General features: G+C 38.5%; 1 protein-coding gene across 3 annotated transcripts in view; it reads left to right on the top strand.

Moving 5' to 3' along the window:
• The window catches only part of bach2b (BTB and CNC homology 1, basic leucine zipper transcription factor 2b), a 92,800-nt gene that overhangs the window by 38,834 nt on the left and 29,283 nt on the right, over positions 1-24,683 (top strand). Inside the window, exon 1 of one of the 3 annotated variants that reach the window (XM_079584777.1) lies at positions 7,523-7,601. The exons of the other annotated variants lie outside the window; for them this stretch is intronic. The gene's annotated coding sequence lies outside the window, so the exon portion shown is untranslated. Of the gene's footprint in view, positions 1-7,522; positions 7,602-24,683 lie in introns of those variants that run through there. 3 annotated transcript variants of the gene reach the window in all.

Genomic DNA, 24,683 nt, shown 5'->3' with positions numbered 1-24,683 from the left:
TATTTCATTCCTGAGCATGATCCGCGTTTAGTGTGGGAATTCACATCCCTGTTTAATAAAGAGAGCAGATTAGCCAGCTTTCACAGTCCGCCGTCTGTGTATCTGTTAAACGGAGTCACAAATGGGCTAGACAGAATGCCACACAGACGGAGAAGATGCTGATTTTTATTTTCTTCTCTTTGTGGTGGACAAAATCCTGTCCAGTGTGGAATACCATGTACCATGTACTGTCTATGTACATAGTAATCATCCCTGGAATAGTTATATGGTGGACTATAAATCTAAATATGGCACAGTTATTAACCTAAACGTGACACTGGAAAATACTGGAAATGCAGGTTCCAGGTGGATGTTTTCACCCAGAATATAATGAAAGATCATGTAAAAACCTCCGACATACTTTGACATTATCTTTTTTTTATCCTTCTCATTCTTTTTCCATGTTATTCATGTTTTGTTTTTTTCATCTCTGCAGTCTGAGCCATTATAAATCCATTGAAGGATTAAAGGCTCTAAAAATAGGCACTTACGCAGAGTGGGAATTAGTGCGCTGCTTCCTTCATAAACAAACAAGCGTGGATGTGCGCCGCTGGCCTAGGCGGGCCCGTCTGCCCAGGGCTACAGGGAGTCATTTGTGGCCTGTGGGAGGTTGACCTCGGTCAGGCACTGTCGGATGCATGATTCCCTCTCGCTCGCTGCCTCCGAGACGCACGCAGACATGGAGCTTGGAGTCCAACGTGTGGGAGTAGTAACACAAGAGACGGGCCAAAACGCTTAAATGATGCTAAACCGCATCCGTGGCTAGCGGCACGCACCAGCCCTCGCATTCTGAGAACTGCACCGAGACCAGACCAGTCCAACCAAGCCGGACCGGACCAGACCAGGCAGTTTCAGACATGTCATTTCAAGCTGCTGACCTGCTGCGTGGCCTGTCTGCAAATAGAAACGGCTTCCATGAGCGTGTTTTCACTACGAGGCGAAACTAGCGAGGGCCGAGGCCCGTTAATACACTTTGTTTAGAAGGGACGTTTTCCTTTCTCTCTTTCTATTCTCTCATGCTAGTTGTTTGTCATCATCCTCCTGTTTCTCACTATCCCTTTTTCTTTCTCTGAGACAAAGATGAAATCGTACTGGGTCTCTTTATTTCTCAGCGCTTGAAGCATCACATCATAAAAAACGGGGAGGATCATATATTCATAAATGAAAAAAGGAGACTTCATCCATATTTGATTTGTAGGGTTCAATAATTAACATGTACAGTTAGCAGCACACTCTTAAAGGCATAGTTCACACAAAAATTAAAAAATGTAATTTGCATTCCCTGATGTCGTTCCAAACCTCTATGACTTTTCTGTATGATTTCTTCTGTGGAACAAAAAGTTATTTTTGAATTTTCAACTTTATCCCATGGTTTCCATTGACTTCTACTGCTCCGCCCACAAAAACATGTCATTTCTGTTTGCAAACACCCAAATAGTCTACAGGCTTCCATTTTATGGACCAAAAAATCTGGCAGCAGTTAGACATTTTTCAAAATATCTTCTTTTGAGTTCTACAGTAGGAATAAAGTATTACAGGTTTGGAATTACTTGAGGGAGGGTAAATGATAACAAACCTTTCATTTTTGGGTGAACTATCCCTTTAAGCTCTATTTCAAGAAGTGGTTTCTTTTAGTCAAATGACAGCTGGTAGATTTTCGAAAGCTTCTTAATGGAAAATGTGGTTTCCAAAGAGGGGCTAATTTTACCTGTCCTCACTGTACCACTGAGTCATTCAGATTGACTCAAGACTGTAACAGCCTTCGTCTGAGTTGAATTCCCTCAATCTTTACCCTGCCACTGAATGACTAACCTGGGCCCGAGCTGAATCATTCAAGTGTGATTTTTCTTCTATTGTTTGGAAATGTATGATAACCAGTGATTAATATCATTATTACTTTATGAATAAGGTACTACTGTACTTCTCTTTCTTATAAATCCATCTCTTTCTTAAAAGTCATCTTCATGGAATTTTCTTCAGCTTGTAATGTACAGAGTGGGGTTCAAATCATGTTAAGGGTGTTACATTTTCCTAAATAAATATGTTTACATATTATCAGCATAACAATTGAGTGAAAAATGTAATTCAAATGTATCATGTTTTAGTATTCGGATTGCCCTGCTCCACAAGTTTGTGTCAAACCTGATGATCATGTTGTCAAGAATGTCTGACTGTCTGTACAAGATTCATTTGACATCAAACCCTTTCACAATTGGGAAATTTGGTGTGTTTCTAGCAGAGCCGGACAGTAACGGAGTACATTTACTTGAGTACAGTACTTTTGAGGGATCTGTACTTTACTCGAGTATCATTTTTGGGGAGTACTCATGACTTTACTCAAGTACATTTGAGAGGCAAATATTGTACTCTTTACTCCACTACATTTCTATCTATAACCATGAGTACTGAGTAGTACCCGCGTTACTTCTTCTAAAAAAAAAAAAAAAAAGGAAAAAAGAAAATCTGGGACACCCTCAATTTGTTGTTTCCCTCTCAAACGTGACTGGATTGTGCAGGCGCCACTGATTGGGACAGCCTATCAGCAATCACCTTTCAGAGGTGTGTCAGAACATTGCTATATTGCCTTCTTTGCTGGTTTAGGTTTATTGATTTGATTGATGAAAAAACAGAGAAACTCATGTACATGTACACACAATTGTTAGTTCAAATGTGGGTGCAAAAAATCGATTAAAACTCTAGCAGAGGTTTGTCAGAGCGTTGCCATTGTGCTATTGCCTTGTGGGCAAGTGCGAAATGTTAAATAAAGTAACGTGGTAAAAAGATGAAAATTACTTGATTTTACTTTCAATTCCTTTTACATTCTCCAAGGTATTAACATTAAAAATTTTCATAACTCCATGTAGGACGTTTCAGTACATAAATGTAAGCACTGTGGCAGTAGTAATGCAATATTTAGAAAATGTACTCTTCTACTCTTGATACTTAAGTACTTTTAAAAACAAGTACTTCAGTATTTTTACTTAAGTAGACATCTGACTGTAGTACGTTTACTTGTACTTGAGTAAAATTTAGCAAGGGGTATCTGTACTTTTACTCAAGTAATGAAGCTGTGTACTCTGTCCGCCTCTGGTTTCTAGTTTTAAAAAGACTTTTGGTGTCTCTTTTGGGACCCTGTTCAGTGGTGATATAATTTCATCATCACTCATTGTTGGGTTCAAACACACTCTTTCAGTTCTAGATCTTTAACCACTAAGCCACACTCAAAAGATACAAAATGTGTCCCTTCAATTGAGGGCAGGTGTGCATGGGTAACTGCAGAGAGAGCCTTTGCATGAATACTGTGGAAGCAACACATTTTCAGGACATTCTTTTCAAAACAAACTTCAGGATATTGCAGATATCTGGCATTTCAAATGTTTGTTACATTATTTGGCATACACTTCGGCACTCACAGTGAATTAAATGCATATAAAGTAAATGTAGAGCAGCATTGGGTTAAGACAATAGCTGTACAGTTCAGCTGGCCAGTACATCCCCTTAGGGACCCTTTGGGCCCTTCATGCAAATGTGTGTGTGAATTCGCCCCGCATCCCTGGACTGTATCGATACTGATGGAATTCTGAAAGCTCTGCATTGCTGTTCTCCCAGGCTACACACGGTGTTAAGATTCAGTGTTTTAATCAAGATTGAATCAATATTCTGCAAGATTCATATTGATCCCTCAATGCTGCCGGTGACCCTACATCAGCTAGTGAAATTCTGCGGCATAATCAGTATGAAAACAGATGCTACATCTTTATTGACACAAAACAGGCCAAGTGCGTATGTGTGGGTGGATGTCAGTGTGCAAGAAAACGAGGCAGATCTCGGGCATTTTTAGAGCATTTCGATGACTGAAGTGCTGAGTTTTGTGTGAGCCTTGTAAAAATCAGTTAACGGATAATATTCGAATAGGTCAACAGCATAAATCTCACATCCCAAATGTCAGATGGCTGATAAAGGAAACCCTGTCACCAGCACAAAGCAAGCAGTGGGCAGAAGCCTCCCACAGTCTGACATCAGTTAAACACTCTACAGGTTTAAGCTGATCTGAATATTTCCACTGTATATTTATGTGTGTGCGTTTGAGAGAGATAAATATTTGTCCTCTAGTTTTTAGTCAGCCTTGTATGTGTTTAACCCCAAACCCACAGGTAGTCTCAGTTGCGCACACTTGGGATCATAACCTTTAAAACTATGATTTATCTGAAGGAGAGTATGCGCACTCACGCACCCAGGCAAATACACAGCCGTTTAGAGGGGAAACAACATTGGTTATGACTTCATGGAATACAAGAAGAGGAAGGTGATGATGGCAATAATATTGTCTTAAAATATTGGTAATCTCACAATGTCTAGACCTCTACAGCACCACCCAAAAATTTCTATTTCAATTTCTCAGTTTGATTTGAGGTTGCAAACTAAATGTAATTTGAATGCAAGGATGTAGAATTAAAAAACGTTTAATTTAAGTTTATTAACCCCTTATCAAGCAACCCCCCTTTTTTTATAGACATGAAAATGCACATTCCGAACTTAAATGGTTGTATTTCAAGAATGCTTTGGAATATAGATGTAAGATTGGTCTTGTTTATAAGACATTTGGCAGATTTTTGTAGAAGTGAAATAAATTAAGAAACTTAAACAGAAAAAAAGTTATGGAAGTTTGAGTTTATGAAAATGTACAACGTTAAAAATTTAATTATTCATATTTTATATAAAATATATATTTTCAAAACCTGGTGGACTCTAAAACTGCAAAAAAAATCAAAGGCAAAAATCTGAACAAGTTGTGTTTCAAATTTTAGGTTGATATCTCAAAAAATAAGCTTTCAGTGAGATTTTGTTTGGGCGCAGTACCAAACTTTTTCACTAGTTGACATTACTGCCCATATAAGGGCGCCTCCATTTCCATATGTTGTTTGAGTGATCTGAACCATTATTTTTACAATTTTCATACAATTTAATATGAAGTAGACATCCTATTCAGAAGTAGTATTGGAAGTTTGGCAGATTTTGAAATGAATTTAACCTCTAAGAAACATAAAAAGAACACGTATGTGCATTATAGCTCGCTGCCACGAATGGTGAATCACAAATGGTGAATCTATTATTTTTTTCTTTATATTTAAAACATTTTCAGACCTTTTTTTCTAAAACAATGACAAGCAAGCAGATAGAGAAATAGACATACAGACAATGAGTTTAGATTTACAAAAAAAAAAGGAAATGGATTTTTTGGTTGGCTAACATTAGACGCCTATAAATAGTGTCTGGGGGCCCTAGTGATCATCTTGCGCTGTATGTGCAGAGGGGACATGCACATTCAGCATCCTTTGGTAGTGTTGGGCTGTGCGGTCTGAGGCTTTTGCGGCCCCTGATAGTCTGAGACTCTCTCAGGACCAGTCCATATTCCGGTCTTCTCTGTCATTTTCAAGGGAATCATGTTTTCACACCTTTATTTTCTCTTTTGCTATATTTGTCGCATCTCTCAGCTGCTGAGACCTATGAACAGAGAACCTCCGTTGTTTAGGAAACCTACGTGTCTTACATGCGCGTATGACACGCGCTAGCAAATGCACATCTCTATGTGCTTATATTAGCTCTTAGCATTTTGTCACCAGGACTGCCAGCACGTTATCTGATCCTGAGGGAGTCCGTTCTCTATTTCTAGTTTGTAGCTTCTCTAAACACATGCAGAGACTGCATTTTACTCAAGGGTAAACGGCATGTAATTGTATTTGGAGTAATATAGTAATATAAAGTTTGAAAACCTCAGCATAAAATCTTAGTTCCCTTTTGAATGAATACATGCCAAGTTTGCAGAAAAGGAACAAGCTACTTTATCAATGAAGCAGCCATTGTATTGACACCAAAAAAATAGGTCATCCGTGAACACTGGTCGTCAGTGATGTTTTCCATCAAAAATTAAGCAATATATTTCTGACATGAGAGACTGGAGTTTAAACAGAAGTGTGTCAGATAAAAGGAGTGTGCAAAGAGAGTCTTGCAATATTAAATTGCACACATATAATCTGTGCAAATGTTTATATTCCATTTAGACTACCGTAGCATTGTTTTCAAAGACACACATGACACAGTTTGTGAGAGTGCAGATGTGGGTGGTGCTAAGTGTCACTTCTTTCCTATGGGGAGATTTTCCATCAGCTTCTGTTGGGTTGAGGTTTGTGCAAAAAAAAAAAAAAAAAATCCTGCCAACTCTAATATGATTTTGCTATGTGTAATTAAATTCTTCCAGTGATGCAGATGCGCATTCCTTTTCTAAAACAGTCCTCTAACGGGTCTAACCACCAGTTAGTTATCTGGGTTTGTTGATTCAACAGCGGTCAGGCTTGAGTCGATGGTGTGTGATACTGTATATATGTGTGAATGGATTTTATGAGTATGCAAGCATGCATTTTTTAATTAGAAAAGTCATATCAGTGATGTCTTGGGTGGAAATCTCTGCAGGGTAGCTGCAATAATGCATTTGATGATTGACACTGGCTGAAGCAAAACTGTGTGTGTGTGTGTGTGCGCGCGTGTCTGGAAACGTGAAGAATTTGCTCAAGGTGCTGAAGGATTATTGTTAGAGGATGTTATGATGTATATATGTGTTTAAAATATAGGAATACCTGTTTTTCTCTGAGAATGTGATCACAGCCTATCTGTCAGCTCAAACTTGACTATGGATGCATGAAATGACTTACAGTGGCTACATTTAATTTCAGTCCTTTAAATTTGATGGACGGACGGATAGATAGTTTGTCAACAATACAGTTCTGTTCACACACAGTTTGTTTATAAACGGGAATGAGAACTGTTTTCTGTAACCAAACTGACTCGTTTCAATTTGCAAGACTTCGATCCACATTTTGAAAGAGAATTGCATCTAATAGGCATTTTTCACAGCTTTCAAAAGAAAATAAGAAAATAAAAAAATTATAATATAAAAGGTGTTTGACTTCTGTAAGCTGTGTGTGAACACGAGTATTCGAGAGTCACGCCTTTTTGTAAATATGGTTATAGCTGACTGTTTTTATAAAAACACTGAAATGTCTTAATTGCATTTCACTTTGATTCTTGAGGCGGTTGAGTTAGATAGTTTTAGATTAGTTCTCTGATTCAGGGTGTATCGATTGCAGTTCAGCAGCAGAGATCTGCACCCGTTCAGGCATAACAGTGAGAGTGTGTGTATGTGCCCATGTCTGTTACCATATAAGACTGTTCATGACTCATGCTGCTCTGTGACCTGCAATGTGGGAAGTCATGATTCATACAAGCTACATTTAATCAACCTCAGCTCAAAATACTCCGGCATGCGTTTCCCCCCCCTTCCCCTGCACTCTCACACACAGAAACGATCAGCTCCACAGATGCCGCCACACTTGTGTCATTGTGCTTGCAGTGGCCTGAGTTCAAAGTTAGGTTACGTTTACGAAGATCTAAAACAACATGAAAATTGTTTTATTTCATTGGAATGGTTTTGTTTGCCATTGGAATTTCCAGACTATCCCATCATCCCTTGCAATGACATGGTTCTGCTGTGACATCATTCAGAGGTAACAATGCTTTCATCAGTTCTGTTGTGAAGGCTTTTATGACAAGAGTACTGATTTTATTAACGTGTGGCTTTTCAGTTTTATGCGTATTGGAATTTAATATTTCAAACATTTGAGAAGTTTGAATTTTGCCTTTTGCTGTTTAATTCTATTTAAAAGTTTATATGAACTTTTTTTTATTATATTATGTTGCGGTATATTATATCCTGACATGCTCTTTTTGGCACAATGTTCTGAGGATGATTGAAAATGTTACCGTTTATACCAGTATTTTGTCTCATATTTAGAAATAATCTTAAGCAACCTGCACAAAGCAAACTGACCCAATGAAAGAGTTAAGGCATGCTAAATGAGTGTGAATCAATCCTCTGCGATCAGCACATACCAGAATGTGACCTCTGAGTGCCCTGACGGTACAACCTGAGTGTTTCATATCAAAGCGGAGATAAACGCCACCTATCTTGAGCACAAGCCAGGCAGACATTGTGCTTTTTTTACTGGGTGTTTTTCCTAGATGGCTAATCTCTTGTGTGTTTACTATTGATTTAGTCAAAGAGTGTTTTGGTCCGCGTCTACCTCAGTGACATCGAGTACAACAGTGAGAGAAGACTAGTTTTGACTAGCACTGGATTTCTAGCTGCTCTACCAAAAGTGGTCTAACACATCTGAGGGTCAGTGATGTTGTCCATGTGTAATATTTTGTTGTCGCTTTTGTTATTTCTACATGTCTGCAACACGCAGATCCTCGGGCGGTAGGGGTCGTGAGAGATTGATGATGATGGGATCTGGGCTTCTGCCTACCCCAGCTGTACAATAACTCAAGCAAAGCCGTGCCCCCCCTCTACATTTTCCATTATGAATAAGTCGCACTCACACACACAGCTGGCAGTCTCAGTCATGAATAATTAACAATGTCTCTGCGTACTCCAGGAAAAAGAGAGAGAGAAAGGGATGATGCATAGCTCTTTCTCTCCCTAGGGGTGTAGCACGAGCAGACAATACTATTGATTTCTGCCTGAGCAAGAGCCACTTGAATCCATTTAGAGATTGAGCTGGGCATAATGAACACAGACATGACTTCATACCTTTACCTTGAACTTTCCTCACGCAACCAGATCTCCACGCTTGCATGTATAAAGATGGCATCGCAATGCAAGTGTAAATAAAGAACTGGTCATTTGAATAAGGACAGCGTTTTCTTTAAAGACTATAATGTTTTATGTATTTGAGGAGTGGAGAAGCGTCTTTGAATTAAATTTGAACGCAAAAAAAATGGGGCATGAGGTCATAAGATGCGGCCGTAAAAAGCTCGTTGTTTGTGTGTGTGACGGAGGGATTCTTGTCGCTGTTTTGATTCCTTTACACATTTTATAAGCTCTTCACGAGTTGGCGAAATACCATCATAAGCTACGCACACACAACGAGCGCATTTATTCCAGCACACAGCATTATTTAGGATGTTCTCTAAATTCTGTTGCGAAATATACACAACAAAAGCTGACCAATCAGGTTGTGAACATTTCCCTATGCCTTTAGGTTCGGTATCTTTAGGTTCTGTGTTAAAATGCCAATGTGAATGCCAAGCGGACCAAGACAAATTATTATTTTTACATTTTTGTTTTGGTCCGAACCAAGCGAACCGAACTACAAGTGTGAACACACCCTTAGTCTAGCATTTGTCTAGCTTTAAATAGCCTGTGTACAGCATTTCATCTTTAATAACGTGATATTGGCCAAATGAAAAAACATAGCGCCCATATAGCTAAACTTTATAACCTGTAAGATGATGAAAACGTAATGCGATGCACTGACTGCCTCAAAAGCGACCATTCTAATGATGGACAAAACTGAAAATTACTGGTTAAAAACCCTTGTATTATTATGTTAATAATATGACACATTCAAGGTTTCCGTCCAACAGCGATGTTGTAATGTTGATGAAAGTGTGAAATGTAATATCCTATAAAGTTGTAATATGTCACATTTTATTAGTGTGATGACCTCTTAAAATGAAAAAATCATATTATTACATAAAAAATATATAACACCTATATCACTTTAAAAATAGAATATACAATATATAATTTTGAATACTATTATTATATTTGTGTGTGTGTGTGTGTGTGTGTGTGTGTGTGTGTGTGTGTGTGTGTGTGTGTGTGTGTGTGTGTGTGTGTGTGAGATCATAGTTTTAAAAACAAGAGAGAAGGAACAACATTTGACCTCAATCTGCAGTGAAATCATAAAATGGTTATCGGTATTTCATATACGTAGAATATCCTTATTACGTCTGCCGGTTGTGAAACTGTGCGGTTGTGTTGACTTTAATCTGATAAGCGTGTCTGAAGTATGACTGAAGAGAGCTCAGATAACACTTAGTTGTGTATTCAGCACAAACGAGCTCAGTCAGGATGTCGGTCAAGGCTTCCAGAGGCATAATGGGATATCTGCATCGAACAGGCACATTCCCAATCGATCCAAAGAGCTTATTAACTTCATCACCATGCATAAGATTTCATGCTATTTCCACTGCCTGGACCAGTTAGATCTTATCTTAAACAAACTGCATAGCCAAATGTGTGTCGACTGTGCCAGTTATTCCCAACCAGAAGTAAAAACATGGCTTTGTTAAAGGTAAAGTGTGTAATGACGGGGCACAGAAAGTTTGGGAAGTACTGTATCAAGCCTTTTGCGTGCAGACCCAGAGGTCACCAGTCATTTATCTGCATGTGGCTGAACTGGAAAGCCCCAATGAAAGAATAAAGAAAAATCCCTTCTTCATGTCCTCTCATTTCTAAATCTGTCTGTTTTTGTCGTTTCTCGCTTTTTTGCTGTTTTCTCTCTCCCTGCCTCTCTGTCTGTCAGTATCTATCATGTATGTTCATGTAAATCATAGACAAGCCTGTTAGTAATACTGAAAGAAGGGTGTTGAATAGAGTGTCGGGCAATTTGGTTTCTTACACTTTCACATAACCTAGTTCCTCTTGTCAAATGTTTGGTGAGGTGTGTTTTTGACCTACATTTACATACAATGCTGTGGCAATACCGCCTTGACCTTGTTAGACCTCTTCCATAAAACAAAACACAAGAACTCATTGACGTCTGCTGAAAGCAGTTGCCCTGCGCGATACTTATGTGTGTGATCATTTGTGAATTATTGTGTCAAGACCCAGCCAAAGTTAAAGAGGATTTAATTAGTTCTCAAGTAGATTTATTGAGGATGAAACTCTCCCGGAGTCTCAGACAAGGGCAGCATAGGAATAAAGTGTTCTATGAATGAGCCGTTATTAGCTGTATAATGAATGATAAGGGTGACGTGGGCCGCCCGGTGAAATAAAGTGGGGAGGACTGAGGGTGAAGAAATGATGGTTAAAGGACAAGTTCGGTATTTTACACTTAAAGCCCTGTTTTCAGATCGTTTCTGATGAAATAGAACGGTTAAGATTGAAATTTGGACACAAGCTGCTGGCCCGAGAATTTTCGGTTTCTGTGGTAGCACCCCCCTGAAAACAGGGCTTTAAGTGTAAAATACCGAACTTGTCCTTTAAGTGTTGAAACTTCAGGTAAGCTTTAGAAAACAGTCAAAACAGAATGCATTTATAAAACCTAGAAAGCAGACATTCAATTGAAACATTGATTTTATGCCTTGACTAGCGACATATGGTGCTTGAGGAGGTGCATATTTTAAATTTAGTAGAGGATTAAATTAATCTATGTTGACAGATTATATTAACATATACACTATCAGGTGATAAGCTTTTTTAATTAACTAATGTGGACAAGCAAGGTGGACAAAATGTGGACAATTTTTTTTTTTTAGCAAATGTTGCCTTATAGACCACTCATTCTATTATATTATATTATAATTGGATGGATACACAGACAGAGCAGAGCAATATCTTGGATGTGTTCTAAGGTCATCACACATCAAAAGCTTGGCACCCACACGCGAAATCTAGACTTCAGCTTTTGCATAAATGATGAAATTGAAACAAATTTAGTGGGAAAGTGGAAATTTTCTGCTCTTGTCAGCAATAAGAAGTGAGTTGGTAAAGTCTCTTGACCTTTAAGAAAGAAAGAGGTACATTCCTCATACGTGCGTAGGAGAGGCGCACAGAGAAGCGATAGACTGATTATGTTCGGCACTAATGAAGCATGATTATGTATCCTGGATATGCAGTTAGCTTTGAGAATGGTAATTGCATTCCATTAGGAACATCACTGAAAGTGTATTTATAAAGTCATTTTATTCTTATCAAGTGCTTATTACCGATATGATTGCAAGGTTAAGGCTTTCTGCATGTATAGATCAATTTGAAGGAACAGTATGAGCCTGGAGCCTGTTTTTTTATCAGTAATAAAAATGGATCATGTACAGTTAGCCAGGGCATTATTGCAAAATCAAAAAATATTGAAGTGTTGTATCATAATATAGGGGTTTTAGGGATGCAAATTATCGATTAATTCATTAATCATTAATTGATTGACCTTATCGATCGATTAACGATTAACTGATAAGCGGCTATTTTCCTGAGAATGTACATTTCTCACGGTATCAACAGTGTCTTTAACATAAAAAGCTAAATATTGCTTATATACTGAACAAAAATGCATGTTATATTGCTCAAATGATGTTTTATTGTAACAGTTGGGATACGGTACAGAATGGCATTTATGTAGTTTAACAAAATAAATTATGCACAGAAAATTAAAATACATAAAAAATAATTGTGCACTGGCTCACCTGTTGCAAACATTAAGCAACATAAAATAAATGTTAAATAAAAATCTATATGGGTAGGCTTAGCCTAAACTATATTAAGTCTACATATAATAATCTATCTGGTAAACTACTTGAAACATTAGCCACAGCACTTATTGATGCTTGGTCTGAGAAAGGTAACCATAAGATTACTAGACCTGGAAACTTCAAATATAGAACTGAAGGGATGTAAATTTTCACAAATTCCCATGATCGATCGTAATTTAAATTAACGATCAATTATGCGTCTGCCGCAGTGCATATGGCCAACAGCATGACAGGGTTTGTTAAAAACGCTATGTTACTCACCAAATGAATGAGAATGGCTTTTAATCCAAATAAAGGGCTAGTAGGATTGTAAAATGTTTCGATGTGAATGATAATTAAATTAAATTAATTATTTAATAATCAAATATAACGACTAATAAAACAACGTGTCACCAACGCCGCCTCAGATGCGTGCTTGCAGTGTTACGTTAGACGTGCACTGAAACGCACTGAAAACGGCAACTAAACCCAATGAATTCACAACGATTTAATAAAATAGTGTTCTGATGTTATGTAATATGACAGTCCCAAATTAATCATCGTTATTATTAGTCGTGCATTGCTGCTTGAGCGGCGCGCGCTGAATGAATAACCGTTGAGCACTTTGCTAGCGTGTTATTTAACTCAAAGAAGCGCAACCTATATGAGATTAGTCAGATATATACAAAATAAACATTATATTACAAATTATATCTGCACAAAATGACGTGAATGCACAAGTGAACTTGAGTTACGTGCCATTCAGAATGACTCATGTCATGAATGCTCTTCCTGGAACAACGCGACACGGCAACTAAATCCAAATACTTCACAATGTTATATTACACTATTGTTCTCTTTATAATGTTATGTAATATGACAGTCCCTAGTCATTATTAGCCGTGCATTGCCGTTTGAGCTGCGCGCGCTAAAGATCACGCTTCAACAATTCTTAACCAAATGCATCCAATATGAGATAAATCAGATATAGATAAGCGTACACATAATAAACTATTACAACTTACATTTGCACAAAACAAAAGGCTGCGAATGCACACGAAAACTTTTAGTCATGATGAAGGTGTAAAATAGTCCCAAACAAAACTCCGACGCGCTCGCTTGTGTTTCGCGGTTGAGCAGCACGCACGCGCATGCGCATGAACCTGCTTAATCGATGATCGATAAGTTTGATCGATTAATGTATTATCGACAATTAATCGATCGTCGATTAATCGTTTGCATCCCTAAGGGGTTTATTTTGCTATAACAACTGGCTGAATACACATTTTTCTACCTGCTAATTGCAAGACCCCTTGCCAAATTAATAAATAAATAGATATTAATTATTTATTTGAGAAATAATTTTATTATGTGGAAAGAAAGAGACAGCAGAGTGATGTAGGAAATCAGATGCCTGGGATGATCATAGAAATACAAATATATTTGACCACAGATGATTGACCGAACAGAATCAAGTATTGCAGAGAGCGGTCTATAAAACATCGACGTGTCTTTAAAACCGCCTAGTGGACGATGCAGATTCTTCACAGGTGCACACATCTTAGCAACAAGTGATGCCTGCTTTTATATCTTGTGTTGTTTTGTGATATTTCCCAGAGGCTTTTGTAATTATTTCCACCACATCCAGCACCCATTTTCCCTTAGTCAGTTTAAGTATGATTAAAAAACATGACAAAAATCCACAATCGTTCAAAGCTTAATTAAAAACATCTGGCAGACTACAAACAGGACTCCAGATGATGCATTTGCAAATGTCTTTTGCCTGACAACCTTGCAGTAAAATGAAAGCAGCAAAATCAAATAAAATATCTGTAGGAGAAATGTCACAACATTTCCAATAAATAAATAATATCATAAATGTGGCACAGTTTAAACATAAGCACTTAGTAAGCCAAACTTTGCCAGAGGCTTGCACTCCAACCGCACCCGATAATATTTGTGTGCACAAATTAATGCGCTTTGCCTAATATTGAATAAGCTTATTAGTTCTTCATTTGATCTTCATCACAGAGACCTACATGATCAATAGTAACATGAATGTGTGATGCACACTTGATTATCATTCTGGACACTCCCAAGCCTTTTATGCCATTTCATGCACCAGATTTGCACGCATGCACAACTGGAAAAGAGTGATTGCCGCTGAGGAGGCATGTGGAGGATCTCCTTCAGACAAGCACACTCGTGCACGGAGAGAGCCAGAATGACTTTCCTTTGAGAGACTGAAGTATCATTTACCTTTATTTCTGTAGTCAAGAGTGTTTCATGAAAAAAAACCCATCTTCTGTCAACTAATGATCGAGAACAACAACTCTCAGCAACTCACAAGCCCACTGCATGTGAGAAGGTCCAGAGAGGGTTGTTCCTGCACTGCTGCGCATGAATCTAAATGAGAATCTGTAGCCGGTGGCTAATGTTTCAACAAAGCCGAGGAATTATGCTCATTCCAGGCCCTTGTCTTTACACATTACCCTCTGTAACAAGAGGTATTTACTAAGATTCCTACCCAATTAAGATAAATAATTCTAGGAGAGCTGTTAGAGTCCAGCACGGTAACAATCGAGACCGCGGATGAACACTCAATCAAACGCTGCTCTAAATGTCCATTATTGTCATTCAAGCCCACTGAGACAGAACCATTAAAAGGGCTCCATTAGTGAGTGTGCACTTTTGCCAGAGTATGTGCATGTGGAATAGTAGGATTAGTCATAGACGCTGATGATTAATACCCAGCAGAGCTGGAATGTAATGAGCCATTAAGTCTGTTTCAGTGTCAGAGGGTTGAAGGAAATGTACTACCGCTTTCTAGGCTCAGATCACAAGCCTGTACAAGGTGTGTGTGTGTGTGTGTGTGTGTGTGTGTGTGTGTGTGTGTGTGTGTGTGTGTGTGTGTGTGCGTGCGTGTGTGTGTGTGTGTGTGTGTGTGTGTGTGTGTGTGTGCGTGCGTGCGTGCGTGCGTGCGTGTGTGTGTGTGCGTGTGTGTGTGTACTCTGATTGCACAAGGTAAATGGGCTTTTAACAGTTAATAGCCAATAATTACTGGTGGAAAGCAAACCCGTCGAACTGCAGGTTTTAAAACCGCTACGTATTTCATCGGATCATTTGCTAAAATGCCAAGTTGAATGTAAACCTATATCATGCTAGGATTTAGCGTGAGGATTAGCATAAAGCAAATCAATGGCTTTTAACACTTCATCTGCAGTAATGGTAAAATGAGTGTTGGTAATGATTATGCAATCGGCTATACTAGTTACTGATGCTAATGTTGACAGCAGTAGCGCAATGAATCTAAGTGGCCAACAATTTGAGAAAGGTGTCATGGCACTTCCCTTAAGATGAAAATGCACCATGTCAATAAAATGTGTTTGTTTCACTGTAAAATCAATGTGAGATTATAAAACAGTGCAGTTGAAGAAGTTTGCATTTAAAGTCCAGTTCACTCAGTGGCCATATTACCATCAGCTTTTTAAACTTGCAAGTATAGATCCTTGATTATTTACAGTGACAATGTAATCATGATTATTCATTTCAATGAATATGCTTAATACCGGTTTTCTATTGTGATATATTTTAAAATGTAATTTATATCTGTGATGCAAAGCTGAATTTTCAGCATCATATCTCCAGTCTTCAGTATCACATGATCCTTCAGAAATCATTCTAATATGATGATTTGCTGCTCAAGAAACATTTCTTATTATTATCAATGTTAAAAAGAGTGGAGCCGCTTATTATTTTTGTGGAAACCCGTGATCTTAGACAGAACAGCATTTATTTGAAATAGACTTTTGTAACATTGTCTCTACTCTCACTTTTGATCAATTTAATGCGTCCTTGCTAAATGAAATTGTAAAACAAATTTCTTTTCAAATAAAATCTTACTCTAAATGTTTGAACAGTAGTGTAGATATTTAAAACAAGTTGAGATTTCATACAAAGCAGGCTATTTCGGAATGACTTTACTGCCGTTTAATTCATTAGTAAATCAACTTCACATTGATCCTTTTAGCAGCATAAATAACAAAACTGTGATTAAAATGTTGAATAAATGACACGCATAAAACAAGCAATGTGACAAGAATATCACTCAATCTGTCAGTGAAGCTGTTTAGTGAACAATAAATCTCGTATTTACACTGTTTGTCTTGTTGATTTACAGTATATTGGGAAAGATTTTGCATGTTTTTGATCAAATGAAACTTGACCAAAATCAATGCTGTAAATTATACTTTTCTTGTCGCAACATCTGTAATCGTAATCTTGATCATTTGTCTGATTCATTGTATTACCCGAGTAGTAACAATCTATAGAAGTATCAGACTGAAGTGTATTTAGGTCTGTAACTGTGGTCTCTGGATGGAAACCATGGTTACTGTGGTAATTTTAGCCAGGCTTGTGTATGGAGATTGTCACAGGTGAGCTGTATGTTTTCTGTTAACGTAGCAGCGCAGACAGCTTTTTTCTGTCAGAAGTGTTCTGCTCAGCAGCAGAGAGTGTCTGTGGAGTCGGGAAAGAGGACATGCATCACAGAACGCATCATATGCTGTCATCCCCAAACCGCAATGTCAGGCCTTCCTGCGGAGCGCAGGAACTCAACTGCATTCCCATTCAGGACACAATCTGAGCTTTCATTTACTGATGTTAGCTGAGATATTTAAACTGGTTGATGGTTGACAGGCATGGAGACACCAACATCTACTTTGTTGGCATAGTGAAGCTGTAAAGAAGGCCTCTCAGGGTTTATTTTTAGGGTCTCCAATGAGTTCGTCTGAAATCTGAATAAGCCAAGAGAAGACTGCTCAAGTGCTAATTATAAGGACATTAGGTCAGTGTACACTATATCAGGAAAATGACTGCTTTGTTAAATGTTGTCATAGAGAGTGAGAGAGAGAAATGGAAGAATATAAGGGCTGTAGTTTAAAGTCCCCCTATAGTCAATAATTGTATAATTTAATACTAATAATCGGTGATCTACATATTTAACGTTTTTTCCTTAAAAAAAACTCTACACAACTCTACACCCTTGCCTCATTTAGTATACGCGGTCCTATGAATATGCAAATGAGCCCCTCCTCCACTCACTCGCACCAGCTCAGAGATCCACTCGTTTGACGATCACACATTGACGCGATTGGTTACAATGTAGTTTGTTGCATCAGAAACAGCCGCGATTTCAAACCGTGCTTTAAGGAGAAAATACTCAGCGATGGAGTTGACTTTGCTGAATTTGCTCATGGTTTTTCTTAAAGCATATTAAAAACACTACATAGGCTAGACATATAAGTGTTCATTAAAAAAATTATTTACTAACATCTTTAAGATATGAGAGATGCATTCTTCAACAGCTTAAAACTGAAGTGGACAGTAGTCCAATTTGTGAACAAACTCTTCTTTCAGGGGGAAAAAACGTGCTACTACCTACATTTTTCCAAAACTAAAAAAATTTGCCTATACATCCAATTCACTGCCAATTGAGTTCCAGCTCAAATTACCACTTGGGGCAATAAAACACCAACAACATTTTTCATTACTTTTCACACAAATTATGATTATGGGGCAGCTTATCAATTAAAAAAATCTTATTTTAGTGCGATTCCTTGCACACTACTATATTAGACCTGAAAACACTTTTACCATAGTGTATGGTACAGCTTTGCATTTGCAACATACAGTAAGTCCCATGAAATGCGTCACAACACTATATAAGTGCTTAAAGACTTTCAGAAGCACGCTAAAATGACATGGTTACTTTAGCAAATGCATTTTTATCTCACATTTGCTTTTACTAATGCTATTGGTTAAGTTTACAGTAGGGTTTAGTGTAGGTAGCACATTATTTTTTTAACGCAATAGAGCATTAACCTTTTAGCGCCACTCACTGGACATAATAAAACATTGCCAGATTCATGTTCATCTGTGTCTCGAAATGTGCAAGAAGCAGCGTAATATCATTTTGCAGAAATTATGCTACAGACATGCTTACCCAATGAGCCTGGGTTGTTCTTTTGTATCACATATTTTCAATTAAATCAATTGATCTGGTTCACCCCACCAGTTTGAACAATTCGTTCACAAATCAGACTGAAATCAGTCAGGTTCTCGAGTCATCACAGATAGTCATTTTCCATCATATCAGAACACCTTGAAGACGCTTCATTTTGAATGCTTAATACTAGCAATTGGGAACTGAGTCTATATTGTTGGATACACAACCATTGGTCATTGTCTTGGGTGTATTAATCTCTGAAAGTAAGGCTCCATGCTCAATCGGCTGGTTTCAGAATAGTCCTAGTGCTCTGGTAGTCTTTCAGGCCCTTGAGCGGACAAAAGTAGAACGCCAGCGACAGCTGTCGGAAACCCATCACAGAGCTCTGCTTTTGATGTGTGTGGGAGTGTTCCTTGCAAAACCAGTTAGCTGCCACAGTTAACAAGATTGAGAAAGGCCTGCAGAATAAAAAGAAGAAAGGGAACTACTCGAGAGAACGAGACAGAGCACAAACCCCTTGCATCCCTCAGCAGTTCTAATCGGTAACACGGCCGAGAATAGTCATTTGTGGTGAGTTTGTGTGCATATGCATCATCCTTTTGTGCACAAAATGCACACATCTGAAAATCACAGCATGGAAAGAAAGCACATTCCAATTTTGAAATAGTGTGTTTGGCATCTTATGAACCTTGCAACCACATCTGGAAACATTATTCTTGGAAGACAGGTCATTATCCACCAAAGGCAGGATAGAAAACATATTTAGAGCGAGGAAAAGAAACAAAACGAAAAACAATAATTGGATTGACCAGTTGGACTGTTGCTCTCAATGTCTGGGAATGTAGGACACAAACTTGCTTATACATGGGTACAGCACTGTCAAATCTCACAGTTCGAATCAGTATTCCCTGCACCACTTTTAAAGCAGCGGCAATCCCCCGCTACTGAATCTTCAGTCACACGGCAAAATAAATTGTTGTGAATGTGAGTTTGCAGACTGTATTGATTGGGATGTGATCAAAAGGGCTGTATACTGTGAAATACCGCTGACAAGAAATGTCTTATTATTGAGTTGTCCTCGTAGGCTGCGGTGTAATCAACATACAACGCAACCGGTGCTGTCGAATTCAAACACAACTGAATCTCATGAACTGGTTCTTTGTAGTGAATCAAAAACAGACTGTTTGCTCTGTTTGTTTTGGATTTGATTAAAAGGACCGGTTCATATAAGAAACATTAGTTCAGGAATCAAGCTAACCTGCTTGTGCTGTATAATCCTAAACTACTGATTATTTTGAACCGGTTCTTTTTAGCAAATCAAAAAGATACAGCACAAGTAAAATTTAAATTAATAATTTTAACCCTTAAGCACTTACCTCAGATCTTTAGTGACCAGGGACGTTATTTACTAAACCCTCCTCAATAGTTTTTTTTAAGTTAGACATCAACCTTTTTAGTATTCCTCAATCAATTCATTATAAACTATTTAACAAGCAAAACAATAATAAAACAGCTGCAAGCTGCAATTATCGGGGCCAAGTGCAAGTAGACGATAAGACATACCAACATGGCTGGGAGTGTCAGACCAACTGCAGCAAGGAGCAATTAAAGAAATTTTAAGATGAGTTTAGGCAAAATATCTGAATAATCATATACAGTAACTTATAATATGATTTAATGGTTTATCACTTTCGACCAATAGGTGACGCAATTACGAAATTGATGTGATGTGGTCAGAGTGAGGTGACAATGACACATACAAAGTTTGGTGTCAATATGTCAAGGCATTGCAGAGATAAAGTCTGAATAGTTATTTTGGCATCATGACTAAATTTGCTGCTGTGGTATACGAACGGTTTAGTCTATCAACACGAAATCCATAACATTTTGTCGACTCAGTCTGGAGATGATACGATTCAATTTTGGTGAAAATCGGACAAACTGTCTAGGAGAAGTTTGAAAAAGTAGGTTTTAATAGAAAAAAAAGATGGCGGACAGGAAATTTGGCTGACTATGGCAAAATTGGTACCTATGTTTTCGGCATAACCCGATGAATCTATTAAGACCAATGTCATTACAAAAGGCAAATACAGTATATTCAAAAGTTATTAGTATTTTTGGAAATTTTGTTATAACTTTTTTACCAAGTCATGCTTGTGATGACAAGTACCAAGTTTGGTCTGAATACGATAAACCGTTGCGGAGATACAACTTGTCTGTTTTAGCAAGCGCTACGTAAATTTAGTTTGCACGGTATTCAAGAACGGTTTGACAAATCAACTTGAATTCCATAACTTGGCATGGTTTGAAGATCATCTGGTTAAATTTTCGTGAGAATCACAGCAACCATCTAGGACAAGTTCGAAAAAGTAGGTTTAAAAAATAAATCTAAATGGCGGAAAGATTTGCATGATGGAAAATGACGAATTTAGTTTCAAGCCCTTATGGTTCAAAAGTGATTTGCATAAACATGAGTGAAACTTGGGACAGTTGGTGGCGCTAGAGGGATTGAGTTAGAGACTCCAAATTTGCTTTGGTGACTCTTCAGACTGTCCTCTATCAGTGTGCCAAATTTCATAACTTTCCCGCAAGGGGTTCTATGGGCTGCAATAGACTTCCATAAGGAAGAAGAAACGGAATAATAATAATAATAAGAACGAATGATGACGTGACGTTTCACACTTATACCGCAGGCAAAAAACAAAAGAATAGGAAGTATTATCAGGAGAACTTGAAATGGCTCAGTGATTTACTGCAGAACAAGAACTGAACGCAATCAGATATTAATGTCGCTGTCACTTAAAGGTGGTTCTGGTGAAGAAGCTTTCAGCGATCCAAATATTGATTTTGAAGATGTTGAAAATGATAGTTTTGAGAATATGTTTGAGATCGAGAATATGATGCTGAATGCACTGGGAAATGGACTCTGATGAGGACAGTGATGATGGTATAAAACATCTGCTCAAACTGAACACTTCCAAGCTCCAAAAAGTAACAAAATATGCTTTATTGTATTCTTCTGTAATAGTTACTCTAATATCAGGAGAGTTTTATATTATCGTGACACATAGACATCCATCCGTGTTAGATATAGATCCGGGTCGCCAAACGCCTGAATATGTAATAATGATTGGCCGTGCATTCAAGGGTTACAATAATTATTTGCTGCTTATGGATGTTATTGGTGCTTTGCATAGATGCATTATAGCCACCTATCTTTGTCTTTCGTTTTCTTTCTTTTCATGGCAACCACAGTGGCCCTCCCACACACACGCACATGCGCGCACACACTCACACACTGCAGTAAAGGATCCCTGAACCCACATGCCGTGTGGTTTGAATTTCTCTGAGACTGACTGAGAGAGATAAGAAAGAGAGGCGTCGGGCCCACTGATTCCATTCTCTTGGTTGAGGAGTTTCCATTTGCACACACAGCCATTTCCAATGACCAAGGACAACTTTCCTCTTTCACGTTTTTATTCGTGCTGCAGTAAACCGTCACGGCTTTTACAGGCTTGCTCTGATTGAAGGAGCCCTACAACGATATACACCGCATGCAACCTGCCTTGTGGAGCCGAGCTTTGAGGGTTTGCGCCCGTCTGTGTCGTCTGTACGGAGTACACAACCTGCCAATTTTGCCCAGTCAGGAGTTAAATCAAGATGACAAGGGTAAGAAATCTCAAGCCTGTGTCTCTGTGGGTCAGAGTTTGCCTAAGGTGCAGTCAGTGGTGGTTGTGGGAGCAGGGAGGAGCGCTGGCTGCAAAATCCTCACCGCAGCAGGACAGACAGGGGCAGCCCTGGCTTCAGCGGGGATGGAAAGAGCAATGTTGGCTGCCACTAGAGCTCTGTAGGAATTGTTTAGTCATGCACCGATCATTCCGCAAGCAGAAGTTGGCCCCGGACAACTTAAATAGCTCAGTGTGTTGTGGAAAAGACTACTGGCAGAGACTGAAAGTAGAGGTTGTGTAGTTTCAAAAGCAGTTTAAATCTGCCTGATTCAGAGCTTAAGCATCCTCTTTTTCTTTATGTCTTTTCATGCTGTGCTTAACCTTGGGTGTTCAGCTTTTTAAACCCCAGGCTAAATGCACTTTAACCCTGAGCAATGCAACATTTGTACTTGTAATTTTAGGGGGGGGAAGCTTCTGAGAATGTGTGCCACAAAGTATCGTGGCTTTTTGGACAAGGTAGCCGGAGTCTGTCATGTTTTTGTTTTACATGTACAGTGGTACAACATAATAAAAAAAATGCTTCCATGTATTTTTGGTCCAGTACCAAGGAATTTCTTGGAAGTACCCTGGAATACCATGATAACACTATGGTACATGAATTCTAGTATATGGTATTTATGAAAGCGTCAACATAATATAATTTATAATATTTCTCTGAGTCGGATGTGTTCCTGGGTCAAAATATTTTGTTGATCCTGGAACAACATTCCTGTTCGAAGCTTTAATCCTAACCGTATCCCTACACCTAAACCTAACCCTAAGTTATCTGTGAAGTCAGAGGGAAATGATATGTGAATGACAGGTGAGCCTGTTTGTAAGCCTAAACTTGACAAACTGTAAACACAGCCTTCAAATCTGATTGGTTGATTGGAATTTTGTTCCAGGTTTAACAAAGATGTGGATCCAGGAACCGGTTCTGCATGCACAGTCATTGAACCATTTGCATTTAGTTTAGTTTCAGCATCTGAGAGAATTAAAATGTTAAACTGCGACAACACGTCGTAAACTGTCGTCAACAAGATACCGTACTCTTATATTTTTATTTTGTATATTTTTTGAACCATGTAATATTATTAGCCTATTGTATTCTACTTTGTGTTATTAAAGCAGGTCATGTGCCCATGGCAAGCTGAATTCATCTCAAGTCTCTAAAGTTACTTTTATTCTTTACCCAGGGTTTAGCATGGCACTGCATGGGGTAACAATTTCAAGCCCATCTCTCTCTTTCAATTCATTCTGAATGAACGGATTTGTCTTGGCTGGTATATGTTCAGAGATCATGCACACCTTGCCAATACTGCAAATAAAATTCCTTGAGAGGATCTTAAGGTTGTGCTTTGTGCTGAGATCTGCTCCTGACTCGTCATATTCAATCTGCACTTATTCAAATCAGCTGCAGGGCCGAATGCTAATTTGAGGTTAGTGATATTCATTCACTTGGCAGCCGGAGGGCAGCCGATCCGACGAGAATCCCCGCTCCCGGTCTGATGAGATTAAACGCGTCGGAGTCATTGTGAGGAGCGATTGTCGAAGGGTTCTGATACAGGACCTGAGGTACGGGGGCAGGACAGGTTTGTACACACACAATTGATCCAGAATCCAGAGACACTTAAGTCCCTAATCACACATCCACCGGTTGAGCTGCTTTGATGGGTGAAATAAGGGGAAAGGAAAAGGAAAAAGAGCTCAAGGTAATCTTTGTGACTGGATGTCTGAAGATCACATGCGCCAGCATCTCTCTGTGTGCAAAAGAACCGATAGCAGAGACCCCACTGTTTTGACAGCTAAATCACCTTCCCCAGCTAATCTACCACTGTGTGTGCGCAGAAGATCATTGTTTAAAGTGTGAATGTGTACCTGCTTACGTGGGGGTGTATGTTAAACGAGAGAGTGTGAATAGTGCGACAGCAGCTGATCCTCACACTGGTCGTGTGGGAGGCTTTGGGGCTTTGTTTTTGTGTGTGGTTGTGCGTTTGCTTTCTGTAGGTGGCATCTTTGAGGAGGTGGTCATGGTCAGATTGCTGAGCCTTGAAGCCAGGATGCAAAATTACCTTGAGAAAACACTTTGCCACTTTTAAAATATTGTAACAAGGTTCGTTGTTATGGGAAGGAGGAGGCGGGAACCGGCGAACATTCAAAGATTTGAATCATAAAATAAACAAATACAAAAACTGACAGTATAAGCCAGCAGATCCTCCAACCATATTTACAGCACTGATTAATCTAGGAAAAATATTAAAATGTAATGTATATAATTGATTAAGTTAATATCATTGCTCATTGTTAGTTTGTCAGTTCATGAAAACATATTAAAGCGCCCCTATTATGCTTTTGCGAATATTACCTTTCATGCATGTAAAAGGTCTGCAAAGTTTTAAAGATCAAAATGCACAACAATTAAAGTTATTGTCTCCTAAAAGAAAGAATCGATTCTGAAGAACTGCTGAAAAAACTCATCAGTAATTCAAGTCTCACTACTCCTACATAACAATGTTACAAATTTGCAATAATGCCAGCTTATGGTGTTCATTGGCCGCACATGAACAATGTCTACTTCG

The sequence above is a fragment of the Phoxinus phoxinus genome (assembly GCF_949152265.1).
Source record: "Phoxinus phoxinus genome assembly, chromosome: 16".
Taxonomy (NCBI): Eukaryota; Metazoa; Chordata; class Actinopteri; order Cypriniformes; family Leuciscidae; genus Phoxinus; species Phoxinus phoxinus.
This window is presented reverse-complemented; position numbering and strand designations above follow the sequence as displayed.